The sequence below is a fragment of the Talpa occidentalis genome, unplaced genomic scaffold (genome assembly GCF_014898055.3).
Source record: "Talpa occidentalis isolate TD23 unplaced genomic scaffold, MPIMG_talOcc4v2.1 talOcc4.14, whole genome shotgun sequence".
In the NCBI taxonomy this organism is placed as follows: domain Eukaryota; kingdom Metazoa; phylum Chordata; class Mammalia; order Eulipotyphla; family Talpidae; genus Talpa; species Talpa occidentalis.
This window is the reverse complement of record NW_023601433.1, coordinates 53527980-53544078: the sequence shown is the minus strand read 5'-3', so window position 1 is coordinate 53544078 and position 16099 is coordinate 53527980.

The window sequence follows — 16099 nt, the reverse complement described above, 5'->3', positions numbered from 1 at the left end:
TTAATTTTAGTTGAGTATAATTTTGGAGAAGGGAAGTTGAGACTATCAACATTGAAAACCCATGTTCTCAGCTGTAACTATTTTCGTCCCAGTGAGAAAATGAAATTCAAGTGGAAACAACCAGACAGTAATATTCTCACTATTTTTCCTAATCCTCAGGGTAATGGGCCATTTTGACTAATTCCACTCCTTTAGCTTCAAATTCTCTTATGAAAACAAAAAGCTATTTACAAATTACATAGTAGCAGAGAGGAACTTCCAACTGCAGTTCTCAACTGTATATTATTTTCTACTGTTTTGAATAAGGGTGCCTTGTATATTTGACCTTAAATAATTAAGATTCTTTTCTAAAAATCTGCCATACTTACTTAATCCAGAAAAGAATGTATTTCTTTAAAGTACTTTTTCACTAAAGATTCACAGCTGTGTTTTGGAACATGGGGCTGTATCTTTTATGGAGGGCAAAAAGCAAGTTTATGAACTTATTCTCTTTTGTATAATTTTTATTTTCCTCTCACACTGGGTTAAGCTTATAAATTCATCCAACATAATCCTGTGCAGATCCTGATATAATTCAAAACAACTTTGGTCAGTTCAGAAGCTTAAATTAAAGTGGCTGGGAAGTGGCAAGCTCTAGGTCTGTGGGAAACCAGACAGTTTGCAGTACTTTGTTACACAGCTGCAAGGCTGCTCCCCAGTGTTCCTGGGTCCTCCCTAGCATAGAGATTAGGGCACTGGGCAGAGCTGGACACTGAGTGCAGAAGGGGCAGGGCTTCCCACATCTGTCCTTCTAGGTGAGCCATAAAACAAAGAAACCAAAATACTGAAACTGAAGGATCAGGGCCTCAGATCTGGAGTTCTACCTCCTTCAAAAGGAGGGACCAGACTCATGTCCACTTACATGGTATGGGACCTAGAGTCTTCAAATAAGATGAAGAGCATAGGATGTTGGGTGCCAGGGGCTGGGTGAGGGAAGGATGGGAGTTTGTTGATTAATGGGACAGAGTTCCACTTGGACAAGATAAGAAATTTCTGGAGATGGATATTAGTGGTGGTTGCCAATAATATGAATACACTTAATGTGGTTGAATTGTCCATTGAAAAATAGTTAAAATGGTAAAATTCATGTTATATATTTTCCTATAATCATCAAAAGAGATTAGCATTGTTTCTATCTTAGCCTTCTTGTCTTGGGTTATTATTGTTATTTTTTTAGATTATGCCAACTTCATGGTTTCATTCTTGAAAGCAAGTGGCATGTCTTCATAAATGGGCAGCACAGGATAATCATCCCTTCTCTCAGGGATGTTTATCTCAGAGACTTAGTGGGAAGTCTAAAAATACTACATCAAACTTGGGTGTATGTATGATCACTAAAGAATAATTGCCTTGTTTAGTGAAAATTCCAGGAAGGGAAGTCTGGAGTGTTAGCTCTGTGTGGTCTCCTGCTGTACATTGCCTGAAATGTTCCAAGCAGTAAGATGCATCAAAGCTTTTATCACTCTTCTGTGCTCAATACTTGGCCCTTGGAAGGGTGAAATCGATATTTGATGACCACATTACTGGATGGCCCTTCATAGTCACTTCTGGGTGGATTGATCTTGAAGACACATACATTCATGCTTTCCAGTGTTTACTGAATTCGTGTGAACACTAGTTCCGTGCTGCACATTGGGACACAGTAACAAGCAAGCCTGCTCCCTAAGATGGCTTGACATTGCAAGTGGAAACTCAGGGCAGATACTCCCCCTCCCTCCGGTTCAAGGAGCAAGAACAGTGAGTCAAATCTCCCTTAAGGAACAACCCTGCAAGGGACCTAGAATGCTCTGTAACTGGTTTGTTCCTTGCTTGTTGCCTTCCTATTGTTGGAAACCCAATCCACTGGGATGGCTTCCCCTCCTAGTGGGGGAAGGGGTAAATGGGAGACCAGGTAAAGCACCTATGGGTGTTAAAAGGTAGTGAAACGCTACGGGATTTGCACATCAAAGACATCTTTACAGACACATCACCCAAAGCAGTGATAGTGAAGAGAAAGATAAACAGCTGGGACTACATCAAATTAAAGAGCTTCTGCACAGCAAAAGAGACAATAACAAAAACAAAGAGAAACCCCACCAACTGGGAGAACATTTTTGCACCCAACACTAATGATAAAGGACTGATCACAAAAATCTGCAAAGAGCTGATGAGACTCAGCAACAACAAAGAAAATAATCCAGTCAAAAAATGGGCAGAAGAGCTAAAAAGAAACTTCTCTGAAGAGGAAATGCAAATGGCCAGCAGACATATGAAAAAATGTTCAACATCACTTGTAATCAGGGAAATGCAAATCAAAACTACCTTGAGATACCATCTCACACCAGTGAGAATGGCACATATTAAAAAAACTAGCAACAACAAATGTTGGCGAGGGTGTGGAGAAAAAGGAACTCTTGTGCACTGTTGGTGGGAGTGCAAACTGGTCCAACCACTATGGAGAGCTGTGTGGAGATTTCTGGACCTACTAAACATAGAGCTTCCATATGATCCAGCAATTCCACTCCTAGGTATTTACCCAAAGGACACAGAAACATCCATTCCAAAGAGCACCTGCACTCCTATGTTTATAGCAGCACTGTTTACAATAGCTAAGCTTTGGAAACAACCCAAATGCCCAAAAATAGATGACTGGATCAAGAAGATGTGGTACATATATACCATGGAATATTACTCAGCATTCAAAAAAGATAAACACATGCAATTTGCAGCAACATGGATGGCACTGGAAGGGATCATGCTCAGCGAAATAAGCCAAAAAGAAAAAGAAAAATACCGGATGGTCTCACTCATAGCAGGAATCTAGAAAACTTAAATAAGGGACCAGGAAAATGAATATAAGAAAGTGAAAATCAAAATCAACAAAAAACTATGAACCAGAGACACTTTTTGGGGGGTGGGGGCAGGAGGGGAAGGATTGGGGTCAGAATGGGGCATTTGCAATTGTATGGGGGAATATAAAAATAAAATTTAATATTAAAAAAAAATAAAATAAAATGAATTTTCAAATAAAAAAAAATAAATTAGTATAAGGCTATTCATGCTAGATACATATTTGCATTGTTGTACAAGTATTTTTTTTTTTATTTTGGGTAAAGGTGACATTTTGAATGGACTCCTACAGCTGTGGGACTTAGAATAGAATACCCCATTAAATAGTCAAATACATTTCATTTTATTACCCTGTCCAGCAGCATTTCAGGTTTTTTTTTTTTAATGAAAGCTTATCAGCAACGAGGTAAAGACTGCAAACAATCCCCAGCAAGTCAGACATCACTGTATTTTATTTACCAACAGCTATAATAAAGTTTTCAGTAAAAATAAAAAAAAAAAAAAAAAAGGTAGTGAAACGCAAGATAGAAGAGCGTCTGAATCCGGCCAATACCCTGCTTGAAAAAACCCAGCCAGTCAACACCCTGCTTTCCTGCTACCCCGCCCTGATGCTCAACCTCATAAAACCAGGAACCCTGCGAACCACCCCGTCCCCTCCCCCACTCTCAGGGTGACTCAGGCAGTTGTCACCCCTCCCTTATCCACAATAAACTTTTCTCACTTGAACAAGTTTTTTTTTTTTTTTTCCTGTCAAAATTTGTGTGGTGTTATTTGGTGGAAACCAGACAAAGAGCCTTCAGAATCAGTAGCAGCTCCCTCTGTTCCAGTCTTGGGGGCTTTTCTCACAAGAGAGCTTTGTAACTCAGCTGGGACTTGGAGCTTGGGGGTCAGAAATCCTCATTCTCTATCATTGGAAAGGACTGTTGAGAACTGTTAGTCCATCACAGCTGTGTGTCCCTGCCTCTGTTTTTGACTTAGGAATGGACAATAATCCGGTTCCGGTCAATGATCCCTGTGCTTTTCAAGGAAAGATTTTCTTACAGGAAAAAGAACAATATCAGGGAACTCTTGGTCAGAAAACTTTGAGAACATTCACATTTGGGAGCTCCTGTGGCAACCCCACTTCACAGCCTTGTCTTCTAACATCTTGTGTATGAAACAGTTACATGTTCATATTGTTCAAAGCACATTCAGCATCTCCAACAAAACAAAAACAAATGTTACCTAGCCAGCGTAGTACCCAGAAAGTTACCATTTTAGGAATAAGTATTAGATTTAATTTGACTAGAAGAATCCCCAGAGTCAGCTTCAGAAAGTAGAGCCCTGATGATATTAGTGAGTCTATAAATCCAAAGAGTCACCTCAAAAGTGAAGCTTCTGATCAGTCAGGTATTTGTCTATAAGGTAACAAAAACAGTGACTGAAGGGATCATTTTGATAGTTTTGGATCCACTTTCAATAGTTACAGTTTCTGTCTACCCCTTGGTTTCTCTTCTTTGAAACCATGTCCCTGGCTGATGAGCAACAGCACACCTGATGTTTAGAGGTTCACACGTGATGAACAACAGTGCCTGCCACCACGCTCTTCCAAGCTTCTTTGGTTTGACAATCTGCTGTGTGCCTGCACTGTGCTTTGTTCTCCAGATCCAGTCTCTACTGGAATCTAGAATTGCTGGAGAGTTCATAAAAAGACACAAGAAGCTGCAGGAAAAACCATGTTGCCAACAGGGGGGAGATGACACCTGCAGAACTTAGCACCCAAGGTGGTTGTGGTGAACACGTGACCATGGAGATGTGATGGAGGAAGTGGTCTTCAAATGGCACAAGACTTGGGGAGAGAGGACAAGACAGGCAGTAGATCCGAATCTGTTAGTTCCAGCTGAGTTTGATAAAACTCTGGAAATGATATTAGATTATTAGAAACTATAAAACTAGGCTTATAAGAATGCATGTTGTGGATGGAGCTAGAAGGGATCATGCTCAGCGAAATAAGTCAGAAAGAAAAAGAAAAATGCTGGATGGTCTCACTCATAGCAGGAATTACGAAAACCTAAATAAGAGACCAGGAAAAAGATTAATCAATGCAAAGTAATAATCAAAATCAACAAGCAGCTATAAACCAGAGACACACTGGGGGGGGGGGAATTTGGGAGGGGTGGAGATTAGGGAGAGGAAGAACTGGAGTCAAAATAAGGGGGGGTGCAATTGTATGGGGAATATAACCAAAATGAAAATGCAAACATTGTACAAAGATGAAAAATGATGTAAGAATTATATAAAATAAAATATTTTTTAAAAAGAATGCATGTTGGTGGTAATAATGGTTATTAAGAAGCAAGGATGCCATTATTTAGTCCTTGTTCTTAGAGTGCAGGGCTCTGGAAAATCTTTCACTTCCCTTTGCCTAGATTTGCTGTAGAAGCAGTCTTTTCATTAGGAAGAAAAGTCACTGTTTCTGTCGAGTTGGACCAAATAGTAAGTCATCTTTGCCTGAGATGATTGAACTGTTCTATACTCATGCGATTGCACAGTGGCCATATATTTTACTCTGTACAGCAGCTTCCCGTAAATGCCTTTGAATATTCCTGTAAATTGCAGAAATAAAGGCTGTGATGGCCTGACACTTTCAAATTAGATTAGATGGATGGGAGGGATGACCAATTTTGTGCAACATTCACCTAATAAGATTTTAACATTTGATGTAAAAGAATAAACAAAAAAAATGGCTTAAACGTTTTGTCATTTCTAAAGAAAAGACCCTCTTTTTTTCCATTTAAATCACCATGAATAAAGGTTCTATTCAATTCCATAAGCTTTGTCTGTATTCCATTATCAATTTCCAGTTAATTTGATTGAAAAATATTGTTACTGGCTAGTTGAATTTCACACCTTTCCAGCAGGTCTTTTGTCATATTGGGGAGAGCTTCATGTGCATCTTTTATTCAAAAGGGATTTTAGATATTCAACCCTCCCACTAACTGGCCACCCATCCTTTAATGCCTCAATTTCCTCCGTGTGAAGAGAGGATAATAATAACTCTGCCACGACTTTGATGGATTTGGATTGTCAAGTCAGCATCCCTAGAGCACTAATCCAGGTACAGAATCAGCATTCAGCTTGGCTGCTACAGGAGGGAGGTGCCAGAGATTTGGTGGGAGTTAAAGCTGAGAGACAGGGAGACAGAAGGTAGAGGGGGGTGGGAGTAAAGCAAGTCAGCTGGAAGAGGATCCCAGCTACAAAATCTGGGGAAAGGGATTATCATTTGTGTGTGGGTAGAAGCAGAGCTGTGGAGCAGGACCTCAGCCGAGTCCCCGTAGCTTACCTGGAGCATGAGAGTGCAGGTGGGGAGGGGAGCCTAACTAAGAGGAACTTGGGTAATGTGCGAGGGTGTGTTCCTGGACAGGTGGGGGAGAGGAGACAAAGAAGAATGTGGACTAGGTAGTGAGAAGAGAGATTTGACTGGGTTTCTCCTTTTTCATCTTAAGAGCCGTTGGAACACTGTAGGGCAGTGCAGGGTGGGCAGAAGACTTGTGATGCTGCTTCTGGGAAAGTGGACAATTTCCTGAACATTTCCCATTTAAAGGGCACCAGAAACTGACAGGTTTAATTCAGAGCTCCTCTCATTTATGACCTCCTCTCATCCGCTATATTTTTGAGTCCTGCTGATTCTCTCCTCAAAGCTACTGCCACTTGTCTATTGTGATTATTTTATTGCCTCTGCTACCTGATCGGTGCCATCATTATCTGCAAATATTATACCAAGTCCTCTCTTCCATGTGTGTGTGTCTGATTGACTGTGATCTCATATTATAGGGGGTCACTTCATGCCACATGGTGGGAGCCCCCAGGTGTCCCCATGGGTGCTCTCAATAGACTCCTCATGCACTGCAGCCCCTGAGCTCCTGATCCCACTCACCTCTAGGTCGTCCCTCTCTCTCACAGGCTCTGTCTCCTCCTTCCTCTTCCTGCCTGGGCCAAGTGCCTCCTTTCTTCCCCATTGTAGGATTTCTTTTTCCTTCTGCCTACAAAAGTTGTTCCCCTTATTTCCATACTCATCCTTCATTTGTTCAATGAAAGGATGAATGAATGAATGGAGAAACTCTGCAGAAACTCGAGTTCTAGGAAGATAAGAAGAATCAGACTGACTAGGAAAATCTTGAGAACTCTTAGGGAGAAAGAGTAATAGCTGACATCCTGATTTGCATATAAATGGCTCATGTTCCCCTTTCAGGATGCAGGGTACCTGCTGCTTCCAAGCAGACCCTGCTGTGAGCATGCAGGATTTAGGGAGCTGTAAATTAATAATCTCTCCATCAGACCTGGTTCTCAGGAAAGCTAGCCCTCAGGCTTAAGGAGCTGGGTCTCTAGGAGCCAGAGGCTTTCATGTTTTCTCACCACCTTGTTTGACAGATGGCTGGCTTGAATGCCACTTTCTCCCTTCAGTGTCTGAGCACAGTGACTTACATGCTGAGCTCCAAGGTCATTATTACCAAAGTCCTCACACCTGGGAAGCCCAGAGACAGAGCATAAGTCAGTGCACCTCTTCCACCTGCATTTCCCACCCACCCTCCACAGGTCAGGAAGCCAAGCATTCCTGAGCCCGGGCCAGAGCACCTGTGCCGCCTGCTGGCCAGGAGACTAGTGCACAAGCCCGCCCAAGGTCCTGCTTCCTGGCCCACATCTGGCCCCAGTGATCTCAGCTGGGTTGCAGCGCTCTGTATTGGCCTCCTATATGTTCATACCAAATTCTACTTTTCATTATTTTTGTTGGTGGAAATTTAAGTTGTTTCCACTTGTTCACTCTCATAAACTAAATTTCAATGAGAAATTGTGTACATCTCTGCATTTGTATGGAAGGGACTGGAGCGGCTGTTTCCTTGAGGCAGAGAAACTAATCCCTAAAACAATGTCAAAGGAAACCATATCACCCTCAAAGGGAAACAAAGCCATGAGTTGTTACTTGTCCTCCCTAAGATGTTTGCACCAAAGTATAATTTGGTAGACTGCACAGTCATTAAAAAAACAGCTTAATACAAATCTCTTCTTTTTAAATCCCCACTTAAATCTAAATTTATGATGTGGTTTGGGCCACCCCAAATTTGTTTCTATAGAGCATGTTTGTCCAAGTGTGGCTCTGTGTATGTGTATAAAATTTGTTTTGCTCAGAGGAGAGGACAATGTGGATTATAGGACAAAATAGGGCAAAACGTGTACACAGGCTGCACATTGTCATTAAGAATGTGAAACATTATACCTAAGGAGGAAAAGTAAAATCAGAAATAAGAAACCATTCAGCTCACATAGAGCCAAGAGAATTGGAAATGAAATCCTGGAGCCAAAGGAACAAAAGAGAAATTGCAACGTCACAGATTGTAACTTACAGAAGCATAATGTTCTGCAGAGAGGCTGGTAATGGGAATGGACTAGGAAAAGCTGGCAAATACAATTTCACTTTATTTTAATGTGTTCTGCACCTAAAGTGAATGTTCTATTCGTAAGGCGCAGGCCTGCATGGCCGTTGGGAAGTCACTCGGGCCTCTCTGTTCCTCAATTTCTCCACTTGCCACATACAGAAAATTGCTTAGGCCTCCACTGCCGGCAGGCGAGCCTCTCTATTTTTCTAAACCTTGTTAGCAGGTACTCATGCTTCTTGAACAGAAGGCTCTGCTCTTTGTGCAATAAACAAGAGTCTGCAGTTGTAATCCAGCTTGGTCTGACTTTATTGCTGCACGTAATTACTGCTGGGCCTTGTGTTAGACATGATGATATTCGGCAGTTCAGAGAGTGACTCAAACCAAGTGCTTCCAGTGCAAACTAATTACTGATTTTCAGTTTCTGTTTTTGCTGTTTTTCAAGTTTCAAATTTTCTATAAGTTTTCCCTGATCACCTGGAGCATGGAATCATCACCCAATAGTATTCAAAATAATTTGGGTACCATTTTATCAAAAAGATAAATGCCCATAACTACCTCCCACTCACTAACTTCTCTTTAATCCTCACACCTTCCTGACCTGCGGCCAGGCTGTGGGACCGAATTTCACCTTCATGGGGTTGTGATTGTGCTTTCACATTACAAGGAGACATGGATTGGTAAGGACACCCCGTCAAGACAGCCCCATGACTCAAGGGCAAGGATTCAATCAGAAAATATGAACTCTGAATTGGGATTCAGAAAAGTTAGGGGTAAAGGGATATATTGAACAGGTGTGAGGCTGGGAGCAGGGCCATTGGCTCCGTATTGCCAGCACTCCTGTAAGTATCCGCTCCTGACTGGTCCAAGTAAATAAATGTCCAATGGTTGACATAAGAGTTCTTCCTCTTCATGGGGGATTTGAGAGTTCCTAGGGGATGAGGGAAAAGACAGAATGTGCTGATAATTTTTCAAGATGAGGGCCTCCCTGGTAGCACAAGGAGTTAAGTCTCAGCACTATGAAGCTATCCACAGCCACTGCGGCATGAGTTCGATCCCTGGCCAGGGAGGTGACCCACATGGCACAGCAGACCTCTCCTGACTTGCCCGCTGCTCCCCTCAGCAGTGTATTTCAGTCAATCTGCCTGTCCTGTTCCCCACTTTTTCTCTGGTGAATCCTCTCACCCCCTGCATGTCTGGCCTGTACCCCAGTTCTTGGATGCATAAAAAATAAAAATCTTTAAAACAACAACAAAAAATTTCAAGATGAGGTGCTCTGACGGTTCTGATTTTTGGAGGTAAAGAAGCAAAATCTGGCCTAAGTGTGGAGCCCAGCTACAGAAGACTATCATTGACAGCTGTGAAAGGGAACGTCTGCCAAGGGACAGATAAGTCATATACCTTTTTTTGGAGGATGTAGACTGAATCAGAGAACTTTTCATAGGCAAGCAAGATCCTGCCCCACTTTCTAGCAATCATTTCATTGTAAATTAAAATGTAGATACAGAAAATGCACAACATGTGTGGACTAAGGGCACTCTAAGCAAGTCTCATGCAGAGAAAGTTTGGGTAGTTAACACCACCCTTCCCTTTCTCTATAAATAACCAATATCATGAAGAGGTGGGTTCTCTTGCCTACTTTTTGACTGCCCTCCAGGTGGGTACACCTGATATAATGCAAACGTGATTCCTTTTGACATTTAATAGTTCTCAGCATCAAATAGTTTCTCCATCATGCTCCATACATGGCCACTGGTTCTTATTTCATATCATTTTGACTGATGGACTTAAGTATTTTTGATGGGTTCATCACATGAATGAGTATCCTTTCTGAAGCTCAAATTGTCCCATCTTTGTTCATTAGGAGCCTTGGTCCCTGGGTCATTTTGATTCAACCCTCTTAATCCTCAGCAGCTTCCTTACCGCCACCAGTTGCCTAGAATCATCTTGCACATGGTGAGCCCAGACCTAGCACTGGCCCTTTCCCCAAAGCTCCATGTTCTCACAGGGGTGTTGGTTCACTCACCTGTTCTAAGGTACACCTGCATCATCTTCCATCCGCACTGAGATATGGGGGTGCTGGGGTTAGGCTTTTAGTCATTTGCTCCACCCTACAGTCTGTGAATAAAAGTCTCAGAAAAATAAAGGATGGATATGCTCATCACATGGCTCACACATACTTGTGATTTCATTGTACCTGGCACACAGCCTGAAAATTAATTTGGCACATTGAGGTTTGGTTGAAAACAACAGAAAATCTCAATAATAATGGAGGAGATAAGTCTGGACCTGGAGTGTGTAAACCCCGCTATATTCAACTTCTTTTGTCCCCATGGTCACCTACCTCATGGGCACAAAATGATTGCTGCATCTCTAGTTATCACAGCTGCTTTCTGAATAAGAAGAAGAAAAGGCTGAGCAAAGAGTATACATAGTTACCATGTCAGGAAGGTTCTGGGAAGCTGCTTATATCCCACTAGCCTGAAGTTAGTCCCAGTTCACACCAATCTGCAAGGGAGGCTGAGAAGTTAGGGCTTATTTAGCCTCCGACTAAAATTATTACAGCTCCTTTTTACAAGGAAGAATGGAAAAATGGGTAGTTAGGAAAAACTAGCAACCACTGCACAGAACTTAGAAGTAATTATTGAACGAAAGTGGAAATGTCAGCAGAGAAGAAGCTCGGATGCACCTTCAGGGAGAGAAGAGGAGAAGGTGCCTTTAGTTTTTCTCGCTAGGTGGTGATTTCATCCAAGGAAGGATGAAGTGTGTAAGGAAAAAAGCCAAGAGAGAATAATGAAACAAAGCTTACACTAGTGTAAGTCTCCATGACCAATGAAAGAAGGCAAAAAATGATTGATGAGGAAGATAGAGGAGAAGATGTGAGCATGTGGGATTTCAGAGAGAATGGCAGGAGATGATGTCATTGCAGCAGTGAGGGCTCACCCCACACCTCTGTCCTGACCCTTCACAGCCCTGTTCTCTCTCTGAGCTCCGTGTTCTGCTCCTGGAATCCACCCTCAGCTCTTGTGTCCCTAGAGTCGCTGCTGATCTTGTCCTGACCAAGAGACCTACATCAGGCTTCTTCACGCTCCTTTTCCCAGGGCCATGGTTCTCTAACTTTCCTATAACCACATCATTTGGGGGCTTGTTGAAACCAGATCACAGATCACTGGCCCCAACCCCAGATCCTCCCATTTCACGGGTCTGCGACTGACCCAGAACTTCTACCACCTTGGTGGGGGGGTGCCTTTCCACATATGGTTTCTCAGGGGGACAGAGACATTCGGTCCATTGCACCTGGTTCCTAATATGCCTTCTCTATACTTAAATGCAAAAACTGCTCCTATTCTAGAAACTTCATTAATGTGTTATTAGGCATCTCATTGGATCTGATAAGCTAAATTAAAACGAGCACTCCTTTACTGATGGTGCCCTCTAGTGGCCTATCCTTGGCATAGCACTGGGCTGTGGGCATGCGGGTGGCTGACAGAGGCCTAGCAGACAGCTTTTGACGGGAATTCAGCCACTGCCACCTGCCTGCTCTGGAGTTAAGCATCACTCAAATTGGTGAATTGGGGAGAATAACAGCATCCACGTCATGGAGAGCTCTGTGAGCATCTGCTAGAGTGACGCCAGCACGTCAAACAGTGCGTGCGTGGCAACAGTAAATGCTAACCCTCCACTCCTCAGCTCTGTGCACGGTGAACCCACAGGTTCAACAAGAATGAAACACGTATAGCATCGGGGATCATGACGGGCAGATATGATCCACGTCAGTTTTTAAATGTCTTGCACAGATGCAAACACTGCCCTTTCATCCTGGATGGCAGGCAGCTTTAAGAAGAAAACAATGGGCCGCCAAATCATTTCATTTCAAGTCACTTCAGGAGCGAGAGCCATGGAGCATACAGAATTATGTGCTATAGTGGACTCCTTCTGGCATCGAGTGCTGTTTGATAAATAACACAGCTCAGAGTGGTTTTGCTGGCAATATTTCACCCTGTCTCTGGGACCAGCCCGCTTGCATAGAGCCCATAGGCCACCAGAGGGAGGCAGGGAGCTTTGTTCCACATCCTTAGCAGGACGTTGTCCCAGTTCTCAGCGTCGACCTGGCAAGCTGCTCTCAGCGCCAAGGGCTAAGTACAAAACTGCAAAGTACAGACAAATTTGGGCAGATTTGTGAGGCTTACAGTATCCCTCAAGGCCAGTGTGAAGCAAAAGCACAAATTGTGCTGGGCCAAAAAAACAGATTTTGTCTTAACACAACCTTTCATTTCTCCAAGAAGGCAAATGTGATGAAGACCCATGCATTATAATAATGGAAATTATATATAATTATAATTATTATATAATTGAAATACAAATCTTTTATGCTAAGGATCATTGAAAAGACCAGTTCCCTGGGTGCCAGGACATCAGGATTCTTGGTGCTGAGAACAAAAATAGACAAGTGTGTGCTGACCCGTCAATACCTCCTTAAATGGTCTGAGAGGGACAGTGCTCTTCTGTGCATGACAGTGTTCACCCTCTGACCTCAGTGCCCTCCCCATGTCCTTGTGTCCAGGTTATCCGGGCGTTCCCTGAGTGATAAGCTATCGGTGGAATGCAGGTTGGAGCCACAGTCAGTCTGTGTGCAGGCACAGTCAAGACTTCCTCTGTGCAGGAAGCCTTCCCAGCACTTTATACAGACTCACCCACCCTCATAAAACCATCTGGGTAAAGCACAATCAAGGCTGCTGACTGCTGGTGAGTGATGTGTCTGGTGCCATACAGCGGGCTCAGAACTTGGCTGAGAGATGACGGCGCAGATTTAAGTCCTGACTGCTAGGAACAAGACCGCACACTGACATAAAACAGCAGCGGCAAGGCTGTGGTGCAGAGTCAAGCTTCCTCCACCTTGTCTGAATAAACCATGTGGTGAATACACTTAATTTTACCTAATTCTTAAATCACTGTGATATTTACAATTAGCACATGCACTAATATCCAGAAACTGAGCATATTGGATGAAGTGTTTTGTGGGAGCAAATGGAGACAGTTGTTACCCTACCTTTGAGGGCAGGGAGTAACCATAAAAGGAGACTTTGAAGCGAAGGGCAGCACAGTGGCAGATGAGACTAGGAGACACTTTGATTTGAGCACTAAGCAGTCACACGTCTTTCAAAGGTTAAAATACACTTCTGAGTAGTGATCATTTGTAAAATACAAACTGACTATGAAAGAGAGATCATAAGCATCAGGAAAATCTGTAAAAGTATGAGATTGGGAAGGGAAAAACCTCAGACTTCCAGAGTGAGTGTGGACTCCAGGTGAGCCACCTAGCCCTAGGTGCTGGATCTGAGCTCTTGCAACTCAGCATGAGGGACCTTAATTCAAACATAGTCATCTGGAGTTCTATGGGCATGTCTCCCAGGAAGGCTGGAGCCTTACCTGAGGTCGCAAGGTAACTTCACAGAGCACTGAGACCTCAAACCAGGTGTGCAGCAGAGCAGAGATATTGAGATTTGACTGTGTCATTTTGCCTCTATTATAGACCTCAGGTTAGATATTGATTGCAGACCCTCAGAACAATGTAGCATGGAGGTAATTCCCAGAAATCTCTTCTTCACTGTGCAAAGGCCTGTTTTCCCAGATGAGGATAAATCCTGTAGTGCCAGAGAGCTGACACTTCACTGAGAGAGGGCAGGAAGGTGAACAAAGGGGGAAAATCCCAGTGATCACGCTGTGGGCTGAGGGCTGTTTTCTGCCCAGTGAGCACAGGATGAAGGAGAGGATGAACTGGAAATTAACTTCATGGCCCTGTGCCCCCATCACAGATGGACAGAAGATTGTTTCTTCATCTGCAAATGAAGGGTAAAATAATCCCTGCAGCTGAGGGTTGTTATCAGGTTAAATAAGCTCATATTTCTAGAGAACTTAAAGGCAGTACCTGGTAAACACAAAGAGAGCTTTACTTAATATGGAAAATAATAAAAATCAATGATTTCCATGGAGAAAATCCTTAGGAATGCACTACCACATTATTTAAAATTAGAAATGAGTTCAGAAAAGTTACAGGACAAAAGATGGATATTTAAAAATCAATTGTGTTTCTATGCACTTGGAATGAACAATCTGGAAATGAAATTAAGGAAACACAATAGCATTAAAAAGAATAAAACACTTAACAAATTTAATAAAAGAAGCACAAAACTTATGCTTTGAAACTATAAAACATTGTTGAAAGAAATTCAAGAAAATCTAAGTAAATGGAAAAAGATCCCATCTTTATGAATATGATGCTGGTAAGTTGACAGTACTCACCAAAATGATCTGCAAATTCATTGTGGTCCCTGTCAGAACTCTCAGATCTTTTCTGTAGAAATTGACAATCTAATTCCAAAACTCAAGTGGAATTGCAAGGGACTCACAATAGCTGAAACAATCAAGAAAAAAAAAGTAGTAGATTCACATTTCCTGGTTTCAAAAGTTATTAGGAAGCAATGGTACTTAAGAATACTAGTATGGGGGCCTCCCCGCTGGCGCCGCGGTTGAGCGCTGGGTTGCGAAGCTGCCCTCAGTTCGATACCCGGCTATCGGCGAGGGTCCCACATGGCGTGCAGACCTCTCCTGCCACCTGCTGCTCCCCTCAGCAGTGTACTTCGGTCCTTCTGCCTGCTCTGCTCCCCGCTCTGGCTCTGGTGAATTCTCTCAACCTCCCGCACTTCTGACTGTACCCAATGCTTGTATAAATAAAAAACAAACAAACAAACAAACAAACAAAAACCCCTGTGTTTAAAAAAAAAAAAGAATACTAGTATGTTGGCAAAGGGATAAACAGATTGATCTATGGAACAGAATGAGAATTGCATAAATTAATCCTTACATGTATAGTTAATTAACTTTCAACAAAGATGGTGAGATCATTCAGTGAGGAAAGAATTTTCTTTTCAGGTAGTGATGCTGGTACAATTGGATATTTACATGATAAAGAATGAAGCTGGAGACTGACCATGTACTATATTAAAAATTAGCTCAAAATGCATCAAATATCTAAATGAAAAGGAAAGAAATAACTATAAAACTCATAATAGGAAGTATAGAGGTTAATCTTCTTGACCTTGGATTTGGCCTACAGTTCTTAGATATGACAGTAAAAGTATAATCAATGACAAAATAAATAAATTATTCTTCACCAAAATTAAAGAGCTTTGTGCTTCAAAGAACACCATCAAGAAAGTGAAAACACAACCCACAGAATATGAGAAAATATTTGCAAATCATGTATCTGATAAGGAACTTGTACCTAGAACAAAGGAACATCAACAGTCCAATAATAAGAAGACAAATACCTCAATTTAAAAATGGGCAAAGGATCTGAACAGATACTTCCCCATAGAAAATATTTAAAGAGTCAATAAACAAGAAAATATTGTCAACATTATTAGTCATAGGGGAAATGCTAATCAAAGTCATAGCAACATATGATTTTGCACTAATCTCACATATCTAGAGTCAAAAGGCAATCAAAAAGAGCATATGATGAAACCAGACTCCTCATACATTACTGGTGGAATAAAATGGTGCAGCCATTTTGGAAATTCATCTTCCAGTTCTTTAAATGTTTAAGCAATTATCCAGAAATTCCTTTCCTAAGTATCTACACAAGAGAAATGAAAACATATCTGCGCAGAAACTTGTACATGAATACTCATAGCAGCATTATTCATAGTACCCCCAAAGTGGAAACAACCCAAATGTTTATCAACAAATGAATGAACAAAATCTGCTCTAGCCATGCAATAGAATATTACTCGGCCATCAAAAACAATGAAACAATG